Source organism: Bombus bifarius, unplaced genomic scaffold, assembly GCF_011952205.1.
Source record: "Bombus bifarius isolate JDL3187 unplaced genomic scaffold, Bbif_JDL3187 scf7180000008008, whole genome shotgun sequence".
In the NCBI taxonomy this organism is placed as follows: Eukaryota; Metazoa; Arthropoda; class Insecta; order Hymenoptera; family Apidae; genus Bombus; species Bombus bifarius.
Genome location: NW_022884386.1, coordinates 1,867,142 through 1,886,596, shown reverse-complemented (window position 1 = coordinate 1,886,596; position 19,455 = coordinate 1,867,142). Strand labels below are relative to the sequence as shown.

Here is a 19,455-nt window from a genome sequence, read left to right as displayed (position 1 = left end):
ATATCCAATAATATGTGTGTCGTTCGTGAAAAAAAAAAAACGTGACATGCGTGATTCGGTGTTTTTTATTCGAAGGCGAAACCAAAACAGTATTATGAGCGTTCTTCTTCGGCCATTGGTCGAGCAACTGGTATCTGCGACGATTTTCATAACGAGACTCATTGGTCGATTACAAAATCAAGTGTGTAACGAGTGGCCGGTGTATCTTTACAGCGGAGAAGATGGCTAAATGGATTGTTCACTTTGAAATCACGCGAGAATTTATTAAATATAAAACGAAGAAGTTGAGGGATTGGGTGATTGGATTTTATTTAAAAAACGAGAGAGGGAGAGAATGTGAACGCGTGTACGCTTAAGCGAGAGAGAAAGAAAGAGGTAGAGAGAAAGTTTGGAGAAGAAGAGAGAGTCTTTTTGATTGCGATCAGCAGAGACGGTATTGTTACATCGTTGATCGTTATATGTGCATACAAAGCTTCGGAAATAAAAGAATTTTAAATGATAGAACGACGTGTTTCTCTGTCAGTGAATCTGGAGCGAGGAAATAATTTGCAATAAAATATTTTATCGTTTATTGAACGAGTGAAACAATGTATAATTCAGAATTTCAAATATTTCTATAATTAATAATTAAAATAATTAGCTCGATTGAAATCGTTTTACATTTAAATTATTTGTTCTTTTTTTCTTTTTGTACGAAGTAATTTACGTCCTACATAATTCACAGCAAAAGGTAATTTATTACAAAGAAATAATGGAAAAACTGCAACACTATAAAATACTGGAAGATTGAATAATTATTATATCTCATCATACGTGTATAATGATTTATAGAATATCTTTATTTAGAGCGATAGATCGATCGATAAAAGTACGATAGGATTCTGTGTAGACTATAGACGTTCACAGAACGAACGAGTTTCACGTGTACAACGTGAAAGGACGCCACGCTCGGATATCTTGGAGAACGAAGAACTGGTCCACCCACTGGGAATTCCAGATTTTTTCCATTGGTTATCGAGCAAGGAGCAGCATGGGAAGCGTGCGCGCGGAACGTGATCGATTCGCATCGATCTCGATCGAGAACGATCCTTATCAAGCCTGCGCGATTCCGCTAACGATGTCTACAAAGTTTCGGCGGTCTTGAACTTAATAGCTGCGTCTAAGAACTGTTCGACGACAACATTTTTACGATATAACAGGTGAAAATTGCTTTCAGTTACAAATCTTTTTTATTTCATTATTTTTTCTTATATTACATATACATATTATTACACGGAATCGCGGAAGAATATTTGAACAGTCGTTTTCTTAATCTTCCAAACTTCGTACAACTCTGTCAGGATACCTTTTGTATTCATCGTTTTACGTACATATCCATTTTTCAAATTTATGTTTTTATCTCGAGCGTACGTTGTTGAACGTAAGTTGTTTTTCTTCCTTTGGCATTGTCGCGACAAAAATACTATTCCTCTGCAAACAACGCACGTACGACGATAAATTCAAGTTAGCACGCATAATACAACAAGGACGTTTATGGATAATATGTTACACAGGCAAAGTCAAGGTAGCAAGAATCGAGAGAAATGGAAAAAGCGATTCGATATTGTTCGGTGTTTATTCCGCTACGATTTAATTCCGGCATTTAAAGCCCTATTACTCGACAACCGATTTCTATCTCATCGCAGCCATTCCTCGCCATTAGTCATCCCGGAGATCTTAAAACGTAATTGCTATCTTCCACCATTTATTTTTGTTCGAGCATCAAGGCAGCAGATTCTTCGAGATTATACTTTTCCAAAGTATTATTCGCACCGTGTTGCAACATTGGTCACTAAATTACAGACAGTTCGTATAATTGCAACATATACATATAAAAGTAAGTCGTGTATTTCTCCTAATTAACTGGAAAATTATTTCTCAGAGATCCGCCAACGAATCTCGCCATTCTCATTTCTTTTTCTCTTTTATTTTAAACTAGGCTTCGCGCATCGAGGAACATCTCTTTACATATACTTACAACATCAGACAGTCCGCAGAAGCCAGATTCCATTTATTTGGAAGCGGCTGATGAAGTTAGGTAAGGAGAAGCAGACCGTTTAATTCGCCGTGGCTCGATTTGGAGCTGGTGGAACGCGCAACAGAATGTGTCAGACGGATGAAATCGCACGACATGGTTAATTCAGCCCGCTCCACTGTTCTGCGTGTTTTCAGCTGAAGCTCCGCTCGATCGTAACAAAAGCGGTCGCGTTAACGAAGCGCGAAGAGGGCGGCTCGCGCTCGTAGCTTCGCTGCACCGTCTCGCTACCAGACCTCTTGTCGAGGTAAAATTAGAGGTGGACCGCTGCGGCAATTATTAAAATAGAAGAGTGACCGGTAGAACTTCGAGTGGAAGACTGACTCATCCCGCTCGAAAATGCATAGAGCGCACGCGAGGTGGAAAAGCACGAGATCTATTTGTCGACTAAACTAGCGGCAGAAGCAGCAGCTGGACCCGATCGAGGGATTCGCGCGATTCTCGGGGTCATTGCCACTGCTCGCGCCGACGTCAAGTCTCCATTGGTTATTGTTGACTTTGGCCCTGGAATCCGGCGAAACAAATCACCGCAAAGTCACCGCGGTGTACCGGTTATCAGTTTCATCTGATTCCGAACGCAACTGTGTACGACGTGACTAGAATTTACGGATGTCGGTATACGTATGTCCATCGCGAGCGAAGCATCGCGTCATTCTCAAGGCAAACACGCCTTGCTCTTGGTAAGACGTTACGTTATTACGGAGCTTGGCTCGTTAACCCCTCGACTGGTAGGGTGACGCAAATAGGGTTCCCAGGGAAGGAAGAGAGAGAGAGAGAGAGAGAGACAAACAGCAGAGACAGAGAGCGAAAATGGATCGATTTTATTCCAAATTCCAAGAGATACGTTATCACGCGTATATATAATACTTACACGTACCTTCATCCCTATCATCGATAGAGGAACTTCTTGCCAGTGTTTGAAATCGGTTTTGCTATTTTTGTAATATTCTTCGTTTTACGTATAAAGATCTACCAACGAGAACAACTTTAAGCCCTCTGTAGCTCAACCACACGAGCACCGCGAGTAACGAGACACCGTGTTTCGAAAGAACAATGCGCGTCGTTCTAACCCTGGCCGACCGGTCGAGGCTAGTTACTCGGTGCATATTGTTACGAGACGTGCTTCTTCGGACCTTCGTCGAGAAAGACGATTCCTGATGTAATCAAAAAATAAAACGTTTCCCGTATTCGTGCTCGTTTTTGGGCCATAGCGTCAAGTTTATCGGTCGGATCTCCTCTACCTGGAACGAAGCTACAAACGTTCGCGGACTAATCTGCGCCCAAACCGGGCTAACTCGGTGGGGTATAGACCCTGAACGGTCCTATTCAGGGCCGAAGATTTGCTAACTGAATAGCCGGTTTCTTCGAGATAGTACCCCGTGACGTCATTTGTTTCTTCCCTGTCACGTTCTTCCTGCTTTCGGCTAGCGTTCAAAGGAAAACGAGCGAACTCCCTGCCCGAGTTTGCGGTGGAACCGGGCGCAGGTAAAAATACATTCGCCGTCGCTTCGTCAGAAGATTATCCCTCGTTTTCTTCGAATCGCTCTTACGAACGTATATAAGGTCGTATCGCTCTCTCGAGACGCTTCCTTTCCCGCTCTGTATTTACCTTCATCAGGGTAAATCGAGGTAGCTAGTAATAATCGTAAAACGATCGGCGTGAAAGCATCGCCGATTATTACTCGGCTGTGTGATCTCATATCGCGCTTACCAGCGATTACATAAACCCAGATGAAAACTCGTCGATGTGCTATTTGTACGGTGATTGTGCAATCTTCGCTCTGACTTCCTCTTTTGTAAAAGCAGTTCCTCTCCTCTAATAACGCGTTCCTCGCCTCTTATCAACGTACGATCAAAATACTCACGCAACTGTCTACTAAGCTATCCGTATATTCTCGTATTTCATAATTAGTAAGATATTAACGAGCGTCGTTAAATCAACGTCCGTACATCTTCTTCTTCCTACCGCGCAGTGTGTATGGGAAGAAAGCTGGTTGATTCCAACGACACAGAATGATCGAGCATCTGGCGACCGAGGCAGAAATTGCGAATGCGTCCCTGACCCTTACCTGATCGACTTCTTTTCGCCCGGTGGGGCCTACCAACCAGGGCTTCACCCCGTCCCTCCGAAGGTTCTCTTCGAAAGGAGCAACCTGCCGTTGCTGGCGTCTCTGCTGGATCTCTCTAGCATCCGCGGTCTCTCTTTCTCTCCCTCTCTTCTCTTTTTTTTTTTCTTTTTTCTATTTCGAACACGCGTTTTATCCGACCTCGTCTAACGTTCGCAATACGACTATACGCGTGTCTCTCTTTGCTTGGTGCTATAGCGAGTAATGGAAGGGGCCAGAGGCCGAAGGAGAAGGAGAAGAACCAGTCGTGAACCAGAACCGTCGGTCCTCAGAATCTCCCAGTCACCTCTTCGAGTCTGTACGGGGACCAGCGCGTGGATTTGTCTCGATCGTGTACACCTCGACATTTTCCCGCTCCCGGTGCGCAACCACGATCGCGTGGATCGATCGATCCAGGATGACGACGGGGATACACGTCGAGGACGCGGACGATTGACAGGTCGGTGAGTCGATTTTCGAGCCGCGCAAAAAGCGTTCGACAAGCGCTGTCCCACTGCAAACCTTCGTGACATCGTGCCGAAAAACCGCTAACGAAATTCCGCCATGCAATTGCGTTTATCGATAGATTGCTCGATCTATAGAGAGTGATAAACGATATTTCTAACTGATTTTCTTTCATCATTCTCTTTGGGATATTTGTGATTTTTAACGATGTAGGATACACAGCTTTTACTGTGGGATGGCATTCCTTGAACGATTTGCAAGCGCCTCGTATTCCTTTTTATATATATGTACGTACATGGATAAACGAGAATTGAGGGAAATATCTAAAAGGGAAAGGATATTTTGTATTATTTCTATATCCATCGATAGGATTTTAGAATTCATTCAGAAGTCACGATCCTATAAAATGAAAAGTAGAGAAACGTTGTCGTATTACAAAGAGGATTTTTGAAATTCTTCCTTACAGTTTACTATTATTTACACGATCTTTTTACGATAAAGCTTAGCTTATGGAAATAACTCGTTGGTTTCTTCAAAATTGAATTAATCCTGTACCTATGTAACGAAATCCCGAAATTTACAGAAAGCGAAGTCGATTACTTTGGATAATACGATTACTTTTATCACTTGCCGTATATACATGTACGTACGTTACACTTTATCGTTGCAACAAAATTCATAAATGAAAATTCGATCCCCGTCCCACGATTCATCGTTTTATTACAAGATCGTGGTATAGAGGTGCCAATTGCGATCTGTCAGGCGCCACGAATCAGAAGCTCGATCTCGAAATCGCGTAGGTGACTTTCTGTCTGTCGTTGATAATTAGTAAAGTAAACGATATTCGAAGGACAATGCCGCGAATCAGCGTGGGACATATTAAAATTCATCGTATAGCATCTCGTAACTCCCGTGTAGACGACATAAATTTAGTACAGAGTGAAACTGGCAATTAGTAGGTAATTAATCGATGCAAAAACAGAACAACGGAAGATAAACACGTACTAAGAGGATGTTCGATGTACGATTAATCGATTTGCCTGGTTATTGAACGTCCACTCGTTATCCATTGATCGTATTCACCAGCGATTCGAAGCACACAGGGTTCGACGATGCATTCATTAAAGCGTCTTGCACGTATAGATTGCGTCAATATATTAGTTTATTAAGAATAATTATTTCATGCGCGCCGTATACACGTTTTACGTGCCACAACAACGAAGTCAATAACCTGGGCTACGATCTCGAAGTCGTAAATCCGCGATAAAATTCTGATAGCGGTGAACTATGACGTGTCTACGTTAAATCAATAGAAAACGCAATGTTTCGTATTATACACTGCGTCTCGTAATCATGAAACTAGTCTGAAATTTTCAGTCGTACACAGATACAGGGTATAAGATACGATACGACAAGATTTAATTAGAAGTATGTGAAGTAAAATAGACGAAATTTAGACGGTTTCATACTTATGAGACGCAGTGTACGATTAAATTAACATCGATGGAATTAATAGGACATACACGAGGATCAATTTTTTAATTTCTGACATCTAACGTTTAGAAAAATAATAATTGCTATTAATTTTAGAATGACAATCCAATGTTGTTTACAGTATTCGACTAATTTTTTTATTTAATTTTTGTTTGATTCAATTTGAAAAATTATTATATGAAGTTCTTTCTGATATAATTGTAGATCGACCCGTTTGTATACTCTCTATATAGGAAACAAGTTCTCGTATACTCTTTAGCTCGACTAGAGAACACCGATTTGTAGGAAATGATAATTTCTTTCGAATTTAAATGGTGATCCAACTCGACGCTTTTTATCGGTTGCTCAAACTACACCTACACCGCCGTCTACAATTTACATATCGCGTTCCGCTATTTCTTCGTGTTTACGAGCGATCCGATCGCTGCTTACATTCCGCACGCGCATAATCTCGTGCTCGTGGAAACAAGTGGACTTCGGTTACGTGGAAATACGTACGACGATAACACATGTTGCCTTTTGTCGCTACTGCCTGGATCAAACGTTACCGATCGCGACCTCCAGATTTTTTTCAATTCATTCTCGACGTAATATAAAGCAACACATTCGTGAAATTATTTGAAAACGAGTCAGTGGACAGGCTTATCCAGTTTGTTAAAGCGTGTGTTGATAGTTTATTTATTTCTTTATTTGTTTCTCCGGGCAAGGTTTTATTTGACATAAAATCTTTTCGAAACAACGCACGTGAATAAGTTCATTTCGTTTGTTAGGGTACGAGCTATCAGTTTTTTTATTTATTTTTTCAAACGTAGATTCATCTGCCGATATGCATAAAAGCGGAAAAGATTAGTTCTGTAACGATAGATATTAAATAATGGAAACAGAGAATTTTGCAAGTGACGCCCAAGACAACGCCTCCTGCGTTGCAAACTAAATGCAAAATGCAAAACATTCTAACGCGCGAATTGAATATTATACACACAGAGTTTGTTTCGTCTTTCAAATATGGTACATCCTGTCGAATAGATTAATTGCTTGAAAATATGAAATATGAAGTGCGATGGTTAATTTAGAAAAGATAGGCGCAAAATACACTGTGCTAAATAGATACGAGATTATCTGGTTGAACGACAGTCACTTGGTGAACTATCGAGGATATAAGGCCAATTAAATATTTGATGACAATCGTATTACGTTGCATAGGGACAATTTTATTTGTATATCTAAAGAAAAGAATTGATACAATTTAATATCCTATATGACACGATGCACCGTCATAAAATAAATACTCCAAGTAAAAAAGGAATCGAGAAGAGTGTTCGCACCCATGCGATCGATAGATTCGTCACGTCTCCATTCAAACGTGCCAATTCCTTAAACACACAGCGACAAATGTTCACGAATATTCTCAGAGAGATTTTACATCAGAAAGCACCCAACTGTGTATTACAATTAGAATTATAAAATGATGTTATAAATCAGAATTATAAAATGATGTTATAAATTAGAATTATGAAATGACGTTATAAATTAGAATTATAAAATGAAGTTCATTATTTTAGCCATTCGTCTTTATGAATACAATCTACAAATTGACGTGTAGCTTATATTAAAGTATACCACATCTTAGTTTATCACGACGAATATTAATTAACTATGAGCTTCGGTTTTGTTGGTTTCCTCAAGGTACTGAAAAGTGGAGCCGCCCCTTCGATTCGGTATACTTCTAACAAAAATTCGCTTACTAGTAAATTTCCTAGCGGACCAAAGAGAAACTCGCGCGTCAAGTTGAATCTTCAACTTATTGTCCAAATTGTCCAGCCTCAGCTATGTATAGAATGCTTTAAAGTTTTACATTCTAAATAATTTTTGTAATAAACCATTTTCGTATTTTTATCTTATAACAATTATTACAATTATTATTAATTAACAATTTATTATCATGGAATATCTTTTCAAATACCTACGACGATCCTTCGCAAGTAGTCAAACAAGCGAAACCCGATTATGGGTTACGTGGCCTGACCAGAAACCTTGCTGACAGCCGAATACGGGTGTCGTGGCAGTGAACGTGTTAAACCGATTTTCTATCGCTCCAAAAATTGGCCGATATTGCCACGTTTCGACGATTACCATAGTTGCTCGAAGCATCGATTATTTACGATTTCCTCGCGCTCTAGCGAATTGACACGTCGCAAGGTTCCTTTAAATCCAATGACAGATGCGATATTTACGATGCAGCCGGCAAACAGTCGGTCCTCGTCTCGTAACTTATCAAGATCCGCGGCTTTTCTGTCGATACATATAAGGATACCTGTTGGCATCGCAACAAACCCTCTCAACTATATATTGCTTCTTCTGTTCTCTTCTCTTTGCTGGCCAGTTATATCCCGAAGCGTGCACGATCCCCAAGTGCGTGCAATTAACGCTGCAAATACCAAGTTATCTCTGATAATCCTCCAACGATCACCCAAGCATCAGGCTGCCATTAACGTATATATCATACTGTATACGCGTGGTTTAAGCGTCCCTCTAGCAAAGAGAGTTATTAAACCTCGTGTACAGTCGCGTACTTATTCTCTTCGTCTTGATTGAGTGCGTCGCTTTTGACATGTGCCATGGTAACGAACGGAAAACGATTCGATCTGTTACGTGACTCGTTGAAACGGGTGTAAGTTCATCGACGCCTTCCACGCTCTTCTCGATCGTCTTTGCCATAAAACGAGCTTCCTTTTCGTAAAGAAGGTTTTACGTGAATCTAGAGTGCAGTTTTGTACGTATTTACGAATTTTAGGTAACGACGGTATTGTTCCTTTTGGCAAGTAATCGCGTTCGGATAGTTTGGCAATTAGAGAGAAGAAATTAGTAGACATTTCTGAAGTATCCTTCGCACGCTCTTTTTATTTTAGTCGCGCGTAGAATTTGTGTCGTGCAAATTACGCTTCTAGTAAAGCCGCCTATAACTGGAATTGGAGTATTCGTAATTAGAATCGGAATTATAAATAGTTTGGTGATAAGAACTAGAAGCTATACGGTCTTACATTATACATACGTATGTACATGTACATATAGTCGATTAGAGTGTAGCTAAGTATTTTTCGAAGCTTTTTCTACCCTCTATACATTCATTTATGCATAGAATTTGCATCGTGCAAATCATCTTCGTATTCAGCTAATGTATATTCAAGCTTGGAATTAGGACATTTGTAAACAGAATTGAAATTGCTTGATTCAGTATTAAAAATCAGAGTCAATTTACCTTCACGAAGATACATATTTAAACGCTCAGGTACAGATAGACTGTCTATTAATAGACACATTATTTGACGAAGGATTTTACGTTTATTCTACGCTGCTGTATATACGCAAGTGAACTTTTATATTAATTCGTGGACTCAGAGCATCGAGAGAAGAATCCTTATTCCGGTTCTTCGACGTTGTACGAACATGTGCGTCTAAAAGCATCGTTGCACATGTGCAGCCTTACGTAACTATTTGTAATACTCGTTTTGTTTGACTTGGACAAAGCAGGGTATTTAGCACATGCGCGTTCTAGTCACTTCTATGCTAATCCGTGTGCATTTTATCTGGGACGTGAATTGGCATGACGCTAACACTTTTGCTATCGAACAGTAGCTAATATATTATACTACCAACAGTTAATACCAACGACGATATATCATACTTAATCGAAGTATGAGCCACGCACAAGTCAAACCGATCGATTTATCGATCATTCGAATTAATCGGTTTAGCTATCGAGTGACTCGTAATATATTAAAGACACAATTACCAACGAGTTAACGAGCCCACAACTAAAACTGATTAACCCTTTTCTCTGACAAATTAGAAACTAGTTATACGTATTGTAATTTCCAAAATATTATTTGGCTCGATCAATCCAACTTCTGAATAGTTGATAATGCTAAAAACACTATCGGTAACGGGCCAACGAACTCATATCTCGAAAGATAAATTAAAACGACTAGCAAAAAAGTAACAACTTACTTGCGATCCGAGAATTTTTATTCTCGAATCTCATGCTTGTTTCAAGAAGCGAGATTTTTAATGTTTCAAAAAGAACGTACATCTAAAACGAGGAATCAAGCAGCGATTCTCTCATACTTTCTTCGAATTTATTTAAGAAATTTGTTAACGATAAAAGGACCACGTTCGAGTGTAAAATAATTCAAAAGAACCATTTCGTACGGAAGTTGTGGCAAGAAAGAAAAGCTTCGGATGTATCACCAGCAAAGGATATAATTTTGCGATATAATAACAAGGGAAGATGTAGTAAGTACGAATTATATGCAAGAACGATTAAACTGAAATGTGATCAAACCGTTTATGTGATCAAAACTCGGCGCAAAATTAATTGTACAGCGAAGTAAGGAACAAACGAAAGGGCGTTTCTCTGTTGTAATTCAAGCGAACGTATTTCGAATACAGCAAATTCTCTGTTAATTACACCGTCTGCAAGATTAAACAAATAAATTACCAGTCGAGACAGCGGGCTGCTGGCTTTGCAACCGCTTTCAAGTGTATCTCAACTTATTCATTACCTTTCATCGACCGTCCGTTCAGGCAAACGGAATCCTTATTTGGCGGAGACTTCGTTCCGAAGCTCGTTAAAGCGACCGTAGAAAGTTCATCGAAAGCAACGACGAACCGAGGCAAAGCAACGCGAAGGGATTGGCCACGTTATCGATAACTCGCCAGCAATTTTCCAGGCTGGCCTAGTGACATTTTAACTTCTTGCTGCGATCATTTTCCAGAATTCCACGTTTGCTTGTTCCCACGAATCTCATAGCTATTTCGAGATTTAACCTGTAATCGGTATAATAACGAATTCGATGGAAATTGGTATTTCTGTGTGAATAGAAAGATATCTCAACTATTCCACTACCATAGAGTGCAATGGTACTCTAGCGAGATTTTAGATATTTTTATTTATGCGACATGCGTGTAATTTGGAAGATATCCTTCGCGTTTTGTGTATTAGTATTTGTTAACGATTTTAGGGTTTGTAGCTTTTAAATACGATATGACTGAAATTTATAATAGTAGAAATTCAATGATTTTTCTCGCTATAATTTTTCGCTCGTTTAATCGGCGCCCACAGTCGAATAAGTAGATTCACAATGGACGCGAGTTTATCTAGTCGAACGTTAACTAAAATTTCGTTCCAGTAAATGAATTTACAGCGTAATGTAATCGATAGACTGTGAATATCTATACAAATACGAGTACTATACAGGGTGGTTGGTAACTGGTGGTACAAGCGGAAAGGGGGTGATTCTAGGCGAAAAAAGAAGTCGAAAATATAGAATAAAAAATATACAATAAAAATTTATAGAATAATAAAAAAAACGTCAATCGAGACAACGATCTACAGTGAGATCCATTATAACGCGTACCGAGCGAAAATTCAGAGTCGGTTTTCTCGAAAACAAAGTCTCGAACGAAAAATTTTTATTCTATATTTTCGACTTCTTTTTTCGCCTAGAATCATCCCCTTTCCGCTTGTACCACCAGTTGCCAACCACCCTGTATATTTTAGATATTTTTGCATATTATGCGTCTGCTATATAAAAAAAGAATAAAATAAAATGGCATAGAAATTTGTGTCTTAGTTATTGCTAGAGTAGTAAAGTAATAATATCTATGAACTTCTGAAAGTTTTCTGTAAAATCTTGCGAAAACTTGTCCACTTGACCAAACGACTACCACACTATATCGATAGGAACTAACATAAGTAGGAGATTTCTCATAGAACCGTAAGCATAAGTACGCACAAGAACGCTTCATGACATTTCGCGGAAACGAAATCGACTTTCCTGGCTGAAATCGTAAAACGATCCGATCTCCTGACTGTAGCAGTTTCATTCGATGAAAAGCGAGTTTCACGTGGCATTGTTCGTCCGTATTTGCTCGAGCCCTGCTTAACAGGGTAGTTCACTGTTTGCTGAAATGAATCTGCGGAATTTTCCCAAGATTCAGCAACTCGTTTCATTCGTCATCGACTTATTTGGATAACAGTTTCCTCTATCTATTATTATTATCATTATCATATTACGATCGAGGTAATTAGTTAATTAGCTATTTTTTTATTTTTAGTCATCTATAAATAATTTTACTTTACAAGTTCTTCATATTAGTACCTTCTTCACTGTCACAATTATTCTCACATCCGAGTTGTAATTACTTACTGTTCTATTTGACACGTTAATGCCTATGTTATAGTCATTTATTAATTAAATACACTTATATTTATTCATCCATTCGTGCATTGTAATTGTTGGATACAATCAACCTATATTGTCATCAAATCGTAAACGTAAAACCTAGTGTGATTGTTTTATATGTATATATTAATCACGTATATTAATTATTATATATGTCGGAGAAGGAAAGACAGCGGGATTTCCCCTCCGGAATGTTGGCACAAACCCCAATACGCTAGTCCAGACTTTTATCACTACCTCGCACGCCATTGTCACTTCATTAACATCGATCTCGTCTTCGGCGGTTTTATTGCAGGCATTAATTATTTGTCTTACACATAGCGAGGCTATTTTGTGTAATACTACGTCGAAACCTTGACTTGTAATTTCACGATCAATCGCGATATCATATTTTAAAATAACTATCAGCGAGGACATGACGAATTTATTTCTAATGCAAAACCACTAACGCCCGCGACGGACAAGAGTCGAGACGTACCAATATTTCTCATTCCTCGCATTACGACTATATCGATCGTTCTTTTGCCAGAGAATCTCAAGACTACGGATTCTGTGATCAGTGGACACTTGGCTGCCAAAAATCGGGGTAAAATGGAAACGACTCACCCGGATGACTTGATCCACCAGTTGATGCTTCCACTATCGATTGGACGCTCGTTATTGAAATTATATTCAGGGCACTGCTTTCTGAGGATTTTTCTCCGTAATCAAATTGATAGCTGCGCATCATGCAGCGGAATCGGTCGTAAGCTCTTGCAGTGTTATAACCGGCACTGATCCCACTTCTGATGTCGGAGTCAGGTTGGCATTTTGGGGCGTTCTATGAACCTTCGCTTACTTTACCGTCGCGGATGTGGCTAGTATTTATCAGTACGAATATGAGCACTACAAGAGGCTATGAGTAACGGCAATAGGATGTTCGAAATGATGGTGACAACGAATCCAGGTTCGATAACGAATCCACGGTCCACGGATGACCAGTATCAGCGTAACTCACTCGGCAGTTTGCCCAACGACTAACTAACTAAAATCTCTAACTTTCACTCTAACTCCGTCGATCCAAAAGAGGCTGCCCTTATATACTCCTGTCCCCGCTCCTCGGGTTAATCTTTGCTTTAAGGAGAGCCATATAATCGTTTCATACCTCTGTCAGGTACATGTCCCTTCCGTGACCGTGGCTACGTCCGGTGACCTGCCATGTCACTTCGAGCCCAAACTCATCGTCATAAAGTCAGATATTTCTTATTTTTATTACTTAAGGGCGGCTACAGTAAAAGTCTGGACTAGTGTATCGGGGTTTGTCCCAACATTCCGGACGGCAAATCCCGTTGTCTTTCCTTCTCCGACATATATAACAATCAATATGAATATATAATATTATGTGTCTATCAAGTTTATTCCACTATGTTCTCACAAGCTTATTCGATTGGTATAGTTTTGCAGACACGCCTAACGACCTTGACATTATTTCCTCAGTCAGCAGTAGGAATAAGTACGATGTTAATAATCGTCAGGCAGGCTGGCGCGGCAGCGTTGCGCTTTTGATAGCTATGAGAATAACTCGTGGTATACGGTGCGTATAACGTCGTCATCGAGCAAACGTAATCGCCTTGAAATACGCTCCGCGAATATATAATCCGCTTGCGGCTACATCGTTATTCGCGAGATGCGCGTTCATTCTTAATTAACCGAACGTTACGTTTGCCGCTCGATTGCAGCCAGATGCCAACAGTGACGCTGTTCGATCGAAACAAACGAGGAATTCTTTTATCTTCTACACGAGTTACGTGAGATTCATTGAATAAAATTATAGGTAGCCTTAAGATAAAATTTCACACTATGGGTACTTGTCGTTAGCTTCTTTGAAGTAGCGCGTTTTATATCTTCGACGGAGTAGAGTTTAGCGTGCAAAACGATTGAAAAAATGCGACACAACGCGTTTGTGGAGAAATGACAAAAAGAGACAATACATTTTGGAATATGTTGCGATAAATCGTCGTTTCTTCTTTTGGTGAGATTAATTTTAATAAACCAAAAATGATGAAAAAGAATTTGTCGCAACGTGTTTTTGAGGAGGTTAAAAAATGGAGCTATATTTTTTTAAATGTCTGGAATTAAACAGAACCGTACAAAGTATAAAAAAGGAAATTAGGCAGAAATTCGCAGGGAAAGAATTAAAAATTTAATATTTCGCGAATTTGATCGAATATTAAATTTCATTCCATCTCTTTCACATTGCCTCTGGGTTTATTAAAAGAGAAACACGAATCGCGTTTCATGTACAATTTGCAGATTGCGATGGTTTATTAGTATACCGAGGTAAAATTAAGCAAACATATTCTCATATAATTTGAACGATAAGTGAAAAGGATATCTACACAGACGTTGCTTATTTGACTCGATAAAGAATTTTCTATATGCGAATTTTAAATCATTTCTTTTCTTATTTAACTCATTCAGCGGTTATTTGTAATTAATTTCTCTGTAGGGAACGTGAAATCATGAATAAATATTCCAGACGTTTTATTTATTTATGTTTAACAAACAGTCCAACAAATGACAATGAATTTTACAACACGCGTATTTATATATTTACTAAAATTGTCACTTCGTAGAATGTGCAAAATAATATCTTTAAATAACGTCGGTTCAGAATGAAATACCTTACGGTTACGGAAATGAACGTTTCGAAATGATCCGGAAAAAGAACAAATTTCTCCTGTCGTATTACCTCATGCCACAGCATCCTCGGAGAAAATGTAAACTTTTATTTCGCAAAGTAGTCGCAAGACATGCGACTGCTTTTACTTGTATCATCGGAAAACTGTCGGATGCGTTTCTCGTGTTCGTTTTGCTTAACAAAGAAAAAAAGCGGATTGATGTGTGTACTCTACGCTGCAAAACCTAAAACTGTAAAGTTATCTCGTCGATGTAGCGTCGATAGAATTGCATCGCCGAAACGTTAAATCAATAATCCATTTATCAAAACTTCGTTCTCTCTGATCTTCGAAAACTTACTTCTCGAAAATTTTTAGTACAAAAAGCTTGAAAACCTTCGAATCGAATTAAACGTTGCCTTGTCCTACTTTACGGAAATTTGACCAACGATAATACGTGTTTCCATGATTTTCCCTGATATTTTATTCCAGACTCGTTAGAATCATTTTTTCCTGTGGAATATTCAACGAACTTTCTGATGTTTTAACGTTGCCAGGTTAGTACGCGTTGTGTGAAAACAAGAACGGAGTTGAAAGTAGGAAAATCGTTGAATCTATGAAGAGAATTAACTATAGAGCCGTGGTAGATAATAAATCAGACGAAATAAATTATAGTTCGCTTAGTTGGCTCTTTAGGTCGAGTTTTTGTCCTCGTCGAGCTGGTAATTATTCGAACGACCGATAATCGTGCCCGGTCAGCATGTTGATGCACTGCCGGTATGCGATCTTTTCATTAAATTAGCAACACTCGTGAGCGCGTGCCGCGTTACGAACTAACCTGTGGCTCTTCCGCTGCGAAGATTAAACCGGATATAACGAAAAAAAGGAAATAATGGTAATTACGTATCGAAAAATTATATATCCGAATAATTATACGAAAAAGAGAAGATACAGAGCCAAAGCTGTTCGATACTTTGCTATGTAACACGCGTTTGTGAACAATTCACGAGTTTCTTTGAATTTGTACTTCTTTCTAGCGCAATATCGAGTTTCAGTTTCACAATACATCGTGACGAAATTTATTTTTGTAATACGGTATTTTGTACCTTACCTTTGTCCGAGAGTTTAACGCGCTACTTTGGTCGATACGACAAACGGAAGCAAAGTAAAAATGTGAACAGCGTTCATTGCCTAAAATATACAGGGTGGTTGGTAACTGGTGGTACGAGCGGAAAGGGGGTGATTCTACGTGAAAAAAGAAGTCGAAAATATAGAATAAAAATTTTTTTTTTCATTTTTCCATCGAGACGATCCACAGTGAGATCCGTTATAACGCGTACCGAGCGAAAGTTCAGAGTCGATTTTCTCGAAAACAAAGTCTCAAAGAGAAAATTTTTATTCTATATTTTCGACCTCTTTTTCGCCTAGAATCACCCCCTTTCCGCTTGTACCACCAGCTACCAACCACCCTGTAGAATATAAAATACGATTGAATATTAAATGATCTATCATCTCTTACATCTACCTATGTACGTCTCAACGATACCAGTTGAAGAAAAAGAGCTGCTTTCTCGATATTTACCTAACACAGATATTCGATTGCATAACTTCGGATTCTGAATGAAATTCTTTCTCCGAGCTAATTAGCAATCCACCAAATACAATACAGAGGAATTTCATTCTATCAACGCTGGAGAAGTAATCCGTACAAATATTTCGTAACTGTAAAGAAATAATTTCATACGAAAAATGTCATATCGCAGCGTAAATACAATTAAATTTAGTAATATCCTGCGCGATCGTTTGAAACGTGAAATCCGAGGAAATTACTCAAAACGTGGAAATTACTCTGACCTACGCGACGACGAAATAGCCTGAAAAAAAAAAAAAAGGAAAACGTGCCTCACGACACGAAGGTACGTCATTATTAGTCATTATGTAAGACGACAATGACAGTGACGCAAGGAGCGTCAATATAAATTCGATTATCTTATCTTAGGAAATATAGGAAGAGTATACAACGATGATGAGTTCAGTGTGAAGTGTGAATAAGTCGAGTTTACCTGGGTTAAGATAGCTTTTATCGCCAGATGGCTATAACTATTTATACGCAGAGACGAGACTCGTTTATTAACATAAACATTCGCCAAGCATGACTAGCTAAGTTAAAACGCGAAACAGCGAGATGCTCGCGAGAGAAACTTGCATAAATCGTCGATCGTCCGTGCATTGTGTATAACGTAGACGACCGTAATTTATTTTGCGTGTTGGATCGGCGATCGATGGATCCAGTATGGTGCGAGTCACCATACTGGATCATTAATATTGGTTTTTACTCGATTTTATCGATCAAGTTTTTTTTTTTTTTTTATTTAATATTTCACATTCACAATTTGTCGAATTTGGACATTTGGTAAAATTTTTTAACTGTTTGATTATCACGTGGGTGGCCACCCCCAGCGGGGTACCATCTTCGTGTTTGTTAGATTATATCCTTTATGAATGGTGAAATCAAAAGATTGATGTCGAGGAAGTAGGCGAACTTTAGATCGATCTTCTTTAGTGATCAAAAATAATAAATTAAAATCAAATGTAATTAAAATTCTGAAAAGTTTCAAGATCAATGTTATCGTAGATTTAATCCTTTCTGCGCGATTTCCTAAACGACAAAGGTATTTTTAATACAATTTCATAGAAATAAATAAAAAGAACTGTTGAAAAATATCGCTCCATCCGGCGAGCTTAAACTCATCGACACGATAACGCATCTGAAATTGCAGCGTTTGTCGTACCCTGTAAATTGCAACAATGACGATAGCACGGATGGTTAAACAAAAAAAATAATACGATTCAGACACGATAGATATTGGAAATTGGAAAATGATTATTGACGGACCAGAGGTTCACGAAATTTCTCTTGGCATTAAAAATTAACTTCAATCGCGATTCAATGATTTTACTCGTTAATTTTTTGACGCGCGCCCGGCCATACCAGTGTTTTAAATCAGTGTTCTGAAAAGTAATCGAATAACTCGAACTTGGCTGATATTTAGCTTCGTTAGAATAGAATTTATATATCTTTCGATGGAAAAAATTAAAACAGTACGTCACAGCGTGTTTGGCAAATAGCAAAGAAATAATAAAGAAGACTTGGTATCTAGAAGCTTTATTTCGATTATTTTCTGCACAGTTAAAGCCATGTTTTTATCTTTCGAAAATTTACAGTATATATTAGATCATCCCATAAGTTCGTGCCGACTTTTGCGTATACATTTCATGTGTCGATTTATAAACATACGGCGATAAGGGACCGATGCACTCGAGCTTAGCTGATCGAGAACAGGCTAGAGCAGATTTTCGTGGGTATAAGATCGTAATATAGCGAACACAGTGACTTCTAACAGTAAAAAATCACGAGCGAAATGCGTATCCATTTTCGACATCTCGTGTTGTATGAATTTCGAAAAGGAAGTTCTGTAACAATTGCCACGAAAAACATATGTGCTGTTTACGGAGAAAATGCGCTTTCATCTCGCACCTGTAGGAAGTGGTTCCGACGTTTTAGAGCTGGGAACTTCTGTTTAGAAGACGAGGAACGCTCCGGGCGTCCTCCTCAGACAGACGAAGATAAAATTCGGGATCTTGTTGAAAAATCACGAAGTTTGACAGTTCAAGAGATTGCAAATGTTCTGAAAATACCTAAGACAACGATTCATAGGTGTTTAAAAAAAATAACGTATATAGCCGCTCGAAAAACGGCACGAACTTATGGCATGACCTAATATTTTTCGAATATATTACATCATCTTCAGAATGAAATACCTCGAGGCTAAAAAAAGAAAAAAAATTTCTAGGATTTCCTTCCTCATTTTTGTGTATTGTGATCATCAGTGAAATTGCGGTAAAAAAATCGGTAAAATTAGATTCGACGAAATATACCATCCGTTCGGATGAATTTCGGAATGTAATTATAACGGAACATATCAATCTCGTTCTCTTATTACTTTAAAATCACCTGATTTTATATTCAGTTGATTTAAAATTCAGATTCGTACAGTTCATCAAATACACCGAGAACATTTCGAAAAACCGGCTGAATTTTAAATGGATTGATAAAACTCGCCGACTTGAAATTCCCACGCAACGTATGAAACGCATTAATTCAAAAAGTATAGTACGATGCTCGATATGTACGCTGAAAAACTAACCGTTTCTTTTAGCTGAATCCGAATCTGACCTCGGCTGAATCCGAGAGGTATCCTTGTTCAATCACAGAAATATAAATCACCGTTTTAATTGGAGAACCGTTTCTTCCCGACACAATGCAACTCCGAGCGCATTCAACAAGCTGAATGCACCTTTTAACACCAGCTTTGTTATTGTAATTCAGGAACCTGATGCCTGATAAACGAAAC

At 38.7% G+C, this 19,455-nt stretch overlaps 1 protein-coding gene across 2 annotated transcripts in view; it reads left to right on the top strand.

Moving 5' to 3' along the window:
• Positions 1–4,453: 4,453 nt before the first annotated feature.
• The window catches only part of LOC117206852 (KN motif and ankyrin repeat domain-containing protein 2), a 67,882-nt gene continuing 52,880 nt past the window's right edge, over positions 4,454–19,455 (top strand). Inside the window, exon 1 of one of the 2 annotated variants that reach the window (XM_033446572.1) lies at positions 4,454–4,639. The gene's annotated coding sequence lies outside the window, so the exon portion shown is untranslated. Of the gene's footprint in view, positions 4,644–19,455 lie in introns of both variants that reach the window. The other variant, XM_033446573.1, reaches the window with a different exon arrangement.